The following is a 10,000-nucleotide window of genomic DNA, read 5'->3' as shown; positions in this document are numbered from 1 at the left end:
TTGTTTATTTTCGTAAACCTTCCGGTTATATATATATATATATATATATATATATATATATATTAAGGTATGTAGAAAAATACAACATGGACAGAACGTATAACTCATAGAAGACGATACAATAAACATGGACAGGACATTCGAACCCCTCAGTCTTCAGTCAAGAACCGGATCATCGTAGTAATTTCGGCTGATTAATCTTGATATATTATAATATATATATATATATATATATCTATATATATATATATATATATATATTATATAATAGGTCGTGTTATATATACATATTCTAAGGAGCACTCCGTCGGTTACGTCGACGAGGGTCCCAGCTGATACGATCAACGGAACAGCTTGCTCGTGAAATTAACGTGCAAGTGGCTGAGCACTCCACAGACACGTGCACCCTTAACGTATTTCTCAGGGAGATTCAGCGTGACACAGACTGTGACAAGGCTGCTGGCCCTTTGAAATACAGGTACTACTCATTTTTGACAGCTGAGTGGACTGGAGCAACGTGAAATAAAGTGTCTTGCTCAAGGACACAACGCGACGCCAGGAATTGAACTCACGATCTTTCATTATATTATCCAGTTATAATCTCTTTTTTTTAAAACAAAAATCACGGTAGTCCAACAACAGAGGGAGAAGCAGTTTGTCAAATTTTACCTTCCCCTCAAAGCAGCATAGAGATTTCAATTCAGCAGCCCGTCCGTAAGCTTTGCCTTGTGTGTGTGTGTGTGTGTGTGTGTGTGTGTGTGTGTGTGTGTGAGAGAGAGAGAGAGAGAGAGAGAGAGAGAGAGAGAGAGAGAGAGAGAGAGAGAGAGAAAACATTGCAAACAATGTATGAAATAAACACGAAATGAAAAAATCGTATAAATAAAAGAGCCTTACTACAGATGTATACGCCCCCGACTTTGTTGCCTCATGCCATTCAGAAAAATGGATACTTTTTAACAAAATTTTCTACCAATACCGCTTAGATGTTGTAGCTTCAGAGTATATAGGGATTTATGGGATAGAATTTTTGCGAGGAGGTGGTGAGAGGAATTTCAGAAAATTCACAAGATCTGACTTTTTTCACTCATAACTTTCAGGAAGACGGTTATCTTACAATGAAAATTTATACAAATCCCTTTCAAATGGCATAGATTAGTATTATGAGGAAATTTATGGGGGAAATTCTTTCGGGTATTTTCCCGATTTTTTTTTTAAACTACAGCCTTTGTATGAAAAAGTTTTGAAAACTCTATTTTTACTCCACCCCCCTCATCATCCCACTCCGGACCTATCTTGGCTAATTTTCATTTTGCACTTCAAAACCATGGGAAGAGCATTTTCGGTAACAAATTAAAAAAAAATGTTTATATTTTCAGAGGGAAAAGGGATTTAGGGGCGATTTGGCTGTTGTTTCTAGCACATCCCAAAAAACCCTCCTCGTTTCTGTATCACTCGCATCTATTGATATTTTCCAATATTTTCCCTCCATAAATACATTTATATGCTATAGAAAAGAAATTTTAAGAAAATATGAATTTTTTGCAACCCCCACTCCATGCTGCCGATTGTTTCTGTTTAGAAATTAAAATATTAGAGAGCCTGAGAAGGTCATTGCTGATATTTATCCTCAGTGATTTAAAAAATATTATAGAGATGTACTTGCATAGCAAGTGACTTGATCTGAGATCGTATGCTGAAACAAAAGCAATTGCAGCGTGGAAGATATTTGTAAACCATTCAAAAACACACAAATACCGTTAATTTCACTTCAACATTAAAGCTTCATTTCTGTCAAAATATTTCCATCGCTTTGAAACCGTGACCTGTTCACTGACAAAACTTCACAAAAGTGATGCAGCATGAAGTTTTGTCAGTGAACAGCACACACACACACAAACACATTGCCTTTCATTTGTGTGTATGTGTATCTATGTGTGCGCGCGAGTGTGTATTGGTTTGTGTGCGTGTGTCGCTGTTTGGAAACTATGAATAATGTGCAAGTTTCGAGTACTTGTCGGTAACTTTTTGTTTTTTTCTCCTCGTCTTCTAATGGTAATTACCCAACTTTCTAGGCTCTTCTCACGGTTATCCCGCGTTCAAAACTTATATGTGTATTTAAAAAAAATTTCATAATCTTAGGCGTAGGAGTGGCTGTGTGGTAAGTAGCTTGCTTATCGACCACATGGTTCAGGTTTCAGTCCCACTACGTGGCACCTTGTGCAAGTGTCTTCTACTATAGCCTCGGGCCGACCAAAGCCTTGCGAGTGGATTTGGTATACGGAAGCTGAAAGAAGCCCGTCGTATATATGTATATATATATATATTATATATATATATATATATATATATGTGTGTGTGTGTGTGTGTAATTTTTTGTGGCTGTGTTCGTCCCCCCAATATCGCTTGACAACCGATGCTGGTGTGTTTAGGTTCCAGTGACTTAGCGGTTCGGGACCGATAGAATAAGTACTAGGCTTACAAAGAATAAGTCCTGGGGTCGATTTGCTCGACTAAAGGCGCTGCTCCAGCATGGCCAAAGTCAGATGACTGAAACAAGTAAAAGAGTAAAGAGAATAAATAATGTTTTTTTTATTACGTGTACATTAATAGCGAATTAAAACTGAAAAGAGAAAGTGAGAGACATTGCAAATGGAAATGGAATACTCTGCAGTGAATGCAATGAATATTTAAATTTGTGATGAATTGGACGCAGTGAATATTTAAATTTGCGAGAAATTGGAGTTAAAAAATTCAATAAACTTGAGAAATCGAAATTATAGGAAATTTCTTAGAACTTGAATTTATAAAAATATTTCCAGACGGTCAACCCTTTAATAATTGCTTTTTTTTTTAGTACTTTTAGTAATTGTTACATACCTAATTAGTAAGCAGCTTTCTTCATTATAGTATAGATTATATATATACATAATCTTAGCTGATTGAAGTTATTCAACTCACTTTATTTCACATGTGATACTCCAACATGTTTAGATTTCGCTAGCAGATTATCCGGTCCTCAAATACATAAATACATACATACATACATACATACATACATACGTACACGCGCACGCAGAGATAATATCTGTGCGCGCGTGTGTGTGTGTGCGCGCGTGTGTGTGTGTTGGAGTGAAGGTTGGATTAAGCCGAACTGATTCATACCCTATGCACAACCCAACTGTAGTTCTGCACAAGACGTTTCTCTGTTTAACTGGCAAGACATTAAGACATAGTACACACTGAATACGAATTAGAATTCACACAGACATAATAGATATTCAGCTTTCTTCCATTAGAACCGCAGCCTGCCAACTAGATATATTTTAAGCCATATGGCTTACGGAAAATAACTCATAGACGTGTTCTGCTTGCGAAATATATTATGTTGAGTACAAAGTAAGCAACGTTTTGAACCATGAAGAATTTGGCCTGGTATTTTGCAGAGATTTGAATTTTAAAAAAATATTTTTTGCAATTGTCTGATAATACAGACATAGACTTGCTCAAATGCATCAATAAATTAACATTGGTACTTTTTTCACCGCTGTTACAATCTTCTGAAATGGAACAGTCAAAGCGCGATATTCGAGCAATTTAGCTATTCAACTTCAAAAAAAGGACGTAAAGCAGCTGAAACTGCTCGCGATATCAACGAAGCGTTTGGTGAAGAAATGACCTGTAAGTGGTCAGCTCGAGAATGGTTTAAACGATTTCGCAGTCGAGACCTGAGCCTTGAACATCGTGAGCGTAGTAGACGCCAATCTGTCATCGATGACGGTCAGTTAAAGACCATCATTGAGAACGATTCACGTAAAACCACTCGAGAAATGGCAAAAGAACTTCAAGTAAACCAGAAAACTGCCTGCAACCATTTGCATGCGATCGGAAAATCACAAAAGCTCGACAAATGGATACCACAGAATTTGAATGAAAATGAGAAAATGCGCAAATATGAAATTTGCTCGTCGCTCCTTCTCCATAACCAAACTGATCCATTTCTCGACCGTATTGCAACTTGCGATGAACAGTGGATTCTGTACAATAATAAACAACGTTCTTCGCAGTGATTGGACCAAAACGAAGCACCGAAAACCTTCCCTAAATTCGAGCTCTTCAAAAGGAAGGTTATGGTGACTGTTTGGTGGTGTATTGGTGAACTCTTCCACTATAACTTCTTATGTATATCATTAATATATATATATATATATACGTGCATGTGTGTATGTGTGTGTGAAAAGGGGGCGTCTGTCTCCAAAACTCCAAAGTTGAGTAACGTTTTCATACTTGGGTTTGTAAACTACGATTAGAATAACACTGGTCAACAAAGATTTGTCCCAAGGAAAAGAATACCTGTATCTCATATGTTTTTGCATGCAGAATTCAAAAATAATGTCAGATTATCTGTATCACCCACAGTTTCTCTATTCCAAGATATATCTCTCAGTTCCTGCTTCGTGGGTTAAATTTTAGTTAAACTGTTGAAATGTGAAACTAACGGTTTAAGAAATACTCCTAATTTACATTCTTATGAATAGAATTAACCTAGTGAAATCATAAATCCAGCTATATTAGTCAATGAGTCCATGAAGCTTGGCAATACTGAGTCGATGAGTCACAGATGTTTTGTCAGCACTGTGTTTTAGGTGTAGGTGTGCGGTTGTGTACTAAGTTCACATATTCCATTCACTTTCATAATGTTAAGAAACTGTATAAAAATATTACAGAGATGTACTTGCATAGCAAGTGACCTGATCTGAGATCGCGTGTTGAAACGAAAACAATTGCAACGTGGAAGGTGTTTATAAGCCATTTAAGAAACACACAAAAACCGTTATATTCACTTCAACATTTAAATTTAATTCATCAAAATATTTTCCTCGCTTTGAGACCGCGACCTGTTCACTGACAAAATTGCTGCAGCACGGAGTTTTGTCAGTGAACAGGTCGCGGTCTCAAAGCAACAAAAATATTTTGGCAAATTGAATTTAAATGTTGAAGTGAATATAACGGTTTTTGTGTGTGTTTTTTTTAAATGGCTTATAAACACCTTCCACGCTGCAATTATTTTGCGTATAAAGATAGCAAACAACTTTTGCTATATTTGCAGTGACTTAACATTCAAGTCACAAAACACGTGGGTGAAAAGAATCTTGTGGTGTGAAGAATCAACACAGAACAACGTGCGGTACAGACACGGGTAAAGTGAAACACAACACAGCGTGAAGTTGTCAAGTAACAAGCTGCTAATGCCAGGCTGTTTGTTGATTGGTTAAAATTATACAAATTTCCCACCTTTAATTCCAAATAACATCAGATTCTTTAATTTACGAGATAAAGTAATTGGTTGATCGTCATCAAAATTCAGAGCTGAATCGATACACCAAAATTGAAAGCAATCTGAAGAAAATTAAAAGGGGCTCCTTTTGCGAATGAAACTAACTAGATCCACTTCCGCTACACTCTTTTACTATCTCTTTTACTCTTTTACTTGTTTCAGTCATTTGAGTGTGGCCATGCAGCAGCACCAACTTTTTTAGTCGAGCAAATCGACCCCAGGATTTATTCTTTGTAAGCCTAGTACTTATTCTATCGGTCTCTTTTGCCGAACCGCTAAGTTACGGGGACATATACACACCAGCATCGGTTGTCAAGCGATATTGGAGGACAAACACAACACATATACACACACACACATACACACACACACGACGGGCTTCTCTCAGTTTCCAAATCCACTCACAAGGCTTTGGTCGGCCCGAAGCTATAGTAGAAGACACTTGCCCAAGGTGCCACGCAGTGGGAATGAACACGGAACCATGTGGTTGGTAAGCAAGCTACTTAACACACAGCCACTCCTGCTTTTATTATTTTTTGTTTCTAAAACTGGTACTTATTCAATGGATGTCTTTTGCCGGGCCGCTAACTTACGGGCACGTAAACAAAGCAACACCGGTTGCCAGCAGTGGTGGTGGTGCGTGTGTGCCTGTGTGTTACAAACACGTTTTCACACACACACGCACACATACATGTATTCATGACGGGCTTTACACAGTTTCCGTTTCCGTCGACTAAATTTACTCATAAGGCACTGGTCGACATGGGGCTATAACAGAAGAGACTTTGCAAGGGTAACAATCAGCAAGGCTGGTATACCTTTCGTTGTAGCTCTGCTTCATTGAACCGAAGCTAACACTAACACTTGCAACATATTGAGATATGCTAATGGAAAAAGTCGGTCACACGTGCACACACACACACACACACACATACACAGAGCGAGTCTCTATAGACGGTCACTCGAAAATTTAGAAATAGCACTCAAATCACACCTTTAAATCCCACCTTATTTTCTTATAAAGTAAAAACAAGGACCTATCGGATAATGGGTGCCTTAGTTCAGTACGCACATAAGGCGGATGTTCACAGCTGACCTGGTGAGCAAATGCGCAAATATACACACACATACACACACGCTCACACATATGAATACATAGAGAAGTAATAGTAGTAGTAGTGGTAGTAGTAGCAGCAGTAGTTTATAGAAAAACAAAAGACGAAGACAGGTGTATGAACAACAAGCAAGAGTGTTAGCTTGACGCTCGGGAAAAATGAAAAAGTCTTTTACATTTCGAGCCTACGCTCTTCAGCAGAATGGAATATGAGAAAATAAAGAGAGAGAGAGAACGAAAACAAAAAACTGTAGATTTCAGCGGTCTGTTACAAATTTTGGTACAAGGCCAGCAATTTCGTTGGAGGGGGTTAAGTCGATTATATTGACCCGCAGTACTCAACTGGTACCTATCCTTATCGACCCCGAAAGGAATAAAGGCGAAGTCGACCTTGGTGGAATTGGAACACAGAACGTAAAGACGGACGCAATGTCGCTAGGCATCTTACCCGACGTACTAAGGATCCCGCCCTGATAATAACACTACTACTACTACTACTACTACTACTACTACTACTACTACTACTACTACTACTACTACTACTATTACTACTACTACTACTACTACTACTACTACTACTACTACTACTACTACTACTACTACTAATAATAATAATAATGATGATGATGATGATGATGGTGATGATGATGATGATGCTAGTTTCTTTATTTATCACAGAGGCATCAGAGAGGTGGACATTACAAGGACAGTTTATTATTTTGTTTTAATTGCATTAAAACAAAACAAAAAACAAAAAAAACTAAAGTTTTTACGAGGCATAGGTACAGATTGGTGACCCGTTTATTACTAAGTTTCTTATTATAACTTCCTGTAAAATCTTTTATCTTATATAAATCCTTTATTTGTTTCAGTCATTGGATTGCGGCCATGCTGGGGGCATCACCTTGAAGAATTTTCGGTGGAACGAATCGATCCTAATACTTATTTTTGTTAAAGCCTGGTAGTTACTCTATCGACCTATTTTACCGAACAACTAACTCTCAGGAACGTAAACAAACCAACACCGCTTTCAAACGGCGATGACACCCCCCCACACACACATCTATCTCTCTACTTATCTATACATACATACATGCATACACATGTACCTACTCCCCCCACACACATACATATATATCACGTGATCACGTGACCGCCCAGGCTATCAGATGTTGCTACACATCGCTGGTCACAATGCGCTTCGCATTGTTTTAGCCTTCAAATGATGCCAACCCGCTGGCTAAGCGAGCAGGTCAATATATATATATATATATATATATATATGTGACGAGTTTCTTTCAGTTTCCATCTGCCAAACCCACTCATAGGGCTTTGGTCAAACCGAAGCTATATCAGAAGGCACTTCCGTTGGACTGAACCCGGAACCACGTGGTTGGTTGGGAACACAAACATTTTACCATACAACCACGCACATTTTTTATATGAAATTTTGCACCAGACACACATTTTCAATGTCACATATTTCATTTATATAGCATAAATAAAAACCCAAAATAGCGCCAAGTTTTCGTTTATTCCTGCCACCTCCAATATTGTTATTAACAGAACTGTAATCTACACCACCGCCAAGAATGTATATCAGCAAAATTTTCATTTTAAAATATAAATTTAAAAGAAAAGTTACGAAGAAAAAAAAAGGTCGGGGTATATGTGTGGGTGAGGTTAACCAGACTAGTTATGCACTTTGCTCTGTGCACGTGTGTGTGTGTGTGTGTGGATGTATAAATATATATAATATTATTCACTATATATATATATATATATATATATATATATATTAGCACGCCGGGCGAAATGCTTAGAGTTCAAATTCCGCCGAGGTCAACTTTGTCTTTCATCGTTTCGGGGTCGATGAAAAGTGTACCAGTCAAGCACTGACTGGGGTCGATATAATCGACTAGTGCCCTTCCTCAGAAATTTTCAAGGCCTTGTGTATAGAGCAAAAATAATATGTGTATGTATGTATGTATGTATGTATGTATGTATGTATGTATGCATGCATGCATACATACATACATACATACATACACACACACACACACATATATATATATATATATATATATATATATTATATATATATATATATATACACGTGTGTGTGTATGTATATATATATATATATATATGTTGTCGACCGCAAACTTCGGTTGGAATCGATTTAGCCTCTTACCCTTTTGGGGGTCGATAAAATAAGTACCAGTCAAATATTCGGCTCAATGTATCTCGGGTCTTGTGTCATTTAGTAACTCCTGCCAATTAAATAATATTTATGCGCGCGCGCGCGCGTGTGTGTCTGTTTGTGTGTGTATTAGTTGTATTCATTAGAGTCTAAGTTCATTAGCATGTAGGACGGCAGAACTGGCCAGGTACCATAACAACGTTATAACGTTATTTGTCGAATATGTCATCGTTAAGGTTTTACCTCACCTGTTTATTTATACCTGTCTAAAATTTTACCTGTAGATAGTGGGATTTTGCTATGATATAATCCATGAATACATCAATAAAGTTCTACCCAAACAGCTGTCGTAAATTTAAAATCCCATGTTCTTTTGTACATATGCTGAAATTGCCCCAGCTGGATCTGCAGTTTGTATTCAGTCATGTACCTCGGGTATCTATATATGTTAATATGCATTTATCTATGTGTAATTATATACGGATAGACGTTAAGATGTATATGTACATAGTTGCAGTACTCAGCCAACAAACGACAACTGAATACTGAAAGACAGGTATTCGGTCTTTTCTGGCCTCCTACACGTTGAAATACCTTGATTCTGCGAACGGTGCAACTGAATATCTATCTATCTATCTATCTATCTATCTATCTATCTGTCTGTCTGTCTGTCTGTCTGTCTGCCTGTCTGCCTGTCTGCCTGTCTGTCTGTCTATGTGTGTATGTATGTATGTATGTATGTATGTATGTATCTATCTATCTATCTATCTAACTATCTGTGTGTCTAGGAGGGGATGCTGAAAAATTTCCTGGTCTTAAAGGGTATCGCAGAGAGGTTTGTGTCGGAGGCCCAACCTTCCGAGTTCTTTTACAGGGTTTAGAAAAAACTGAAGGACCGCTGCAATAAATGTACGAATTTAGGAGGGGAACATGTAGTATAAAATCACAACTAACTGACCCTTTCTGTTATTTCTTTCACTCAAAGCCAGAAACTTTTCGGCACCACCTCCTGTACATACATACATACATACATACATACATACATACATAGATACATACATAGGTATTACTTGAGAACAGGGGTCCAGGTGCGCGCACTCGCATATTCGTGCATCCGCGCTAGTCGATCCTTACTTTGTGTTTGTGTGTGTTATTTACTTTGTTTAACAAAAATTATTTACTTTGTGTAAAAAAAAATGATTTATTTTGTGTTTTATTTACTTTGCTAGGTAGTCGTTGTAGGATCGACTAGTCACGACTAGCTAGCGCGGATGCGCGACGAGGCGAGTGCGCGCACCGGGACCACTGTTCTCAAGTAGTACCCATGCCCGTTTCGGCTGCTATACCT

General features: G+C 37.8%; 1 protein-coding gene across 1 annotated transcript in view; it reads right to left on the bottom strand.

Annotated features, from left to right (window-relative positions):
* Positions 1 to 10,000, bottom strand: part of LOC115209311 (glutamate receptor 2) — a 61,139-nt gene that overhangs the window by 50,400 nt on the left and 739 nt on the right. The window lies entirely within an intron of this gene.

This window comes from Octopus sinensis, linkage group LG3 (genome assembly GCF_006345805.1).
Source record: "Octopus sinensis linkage group LG3, ASM634580v1, whole genome shotgun sequence".
Classification (NCBI taxonomy): Eukaryota; Metazoa; Mollusca; class Cephalopoda; order Octopoda; family Octopodidae; genus Octopus; species Octopus sinensis.
This window is presented reverse-complemented; position numbering and strand designations above follow the sequence as displayed.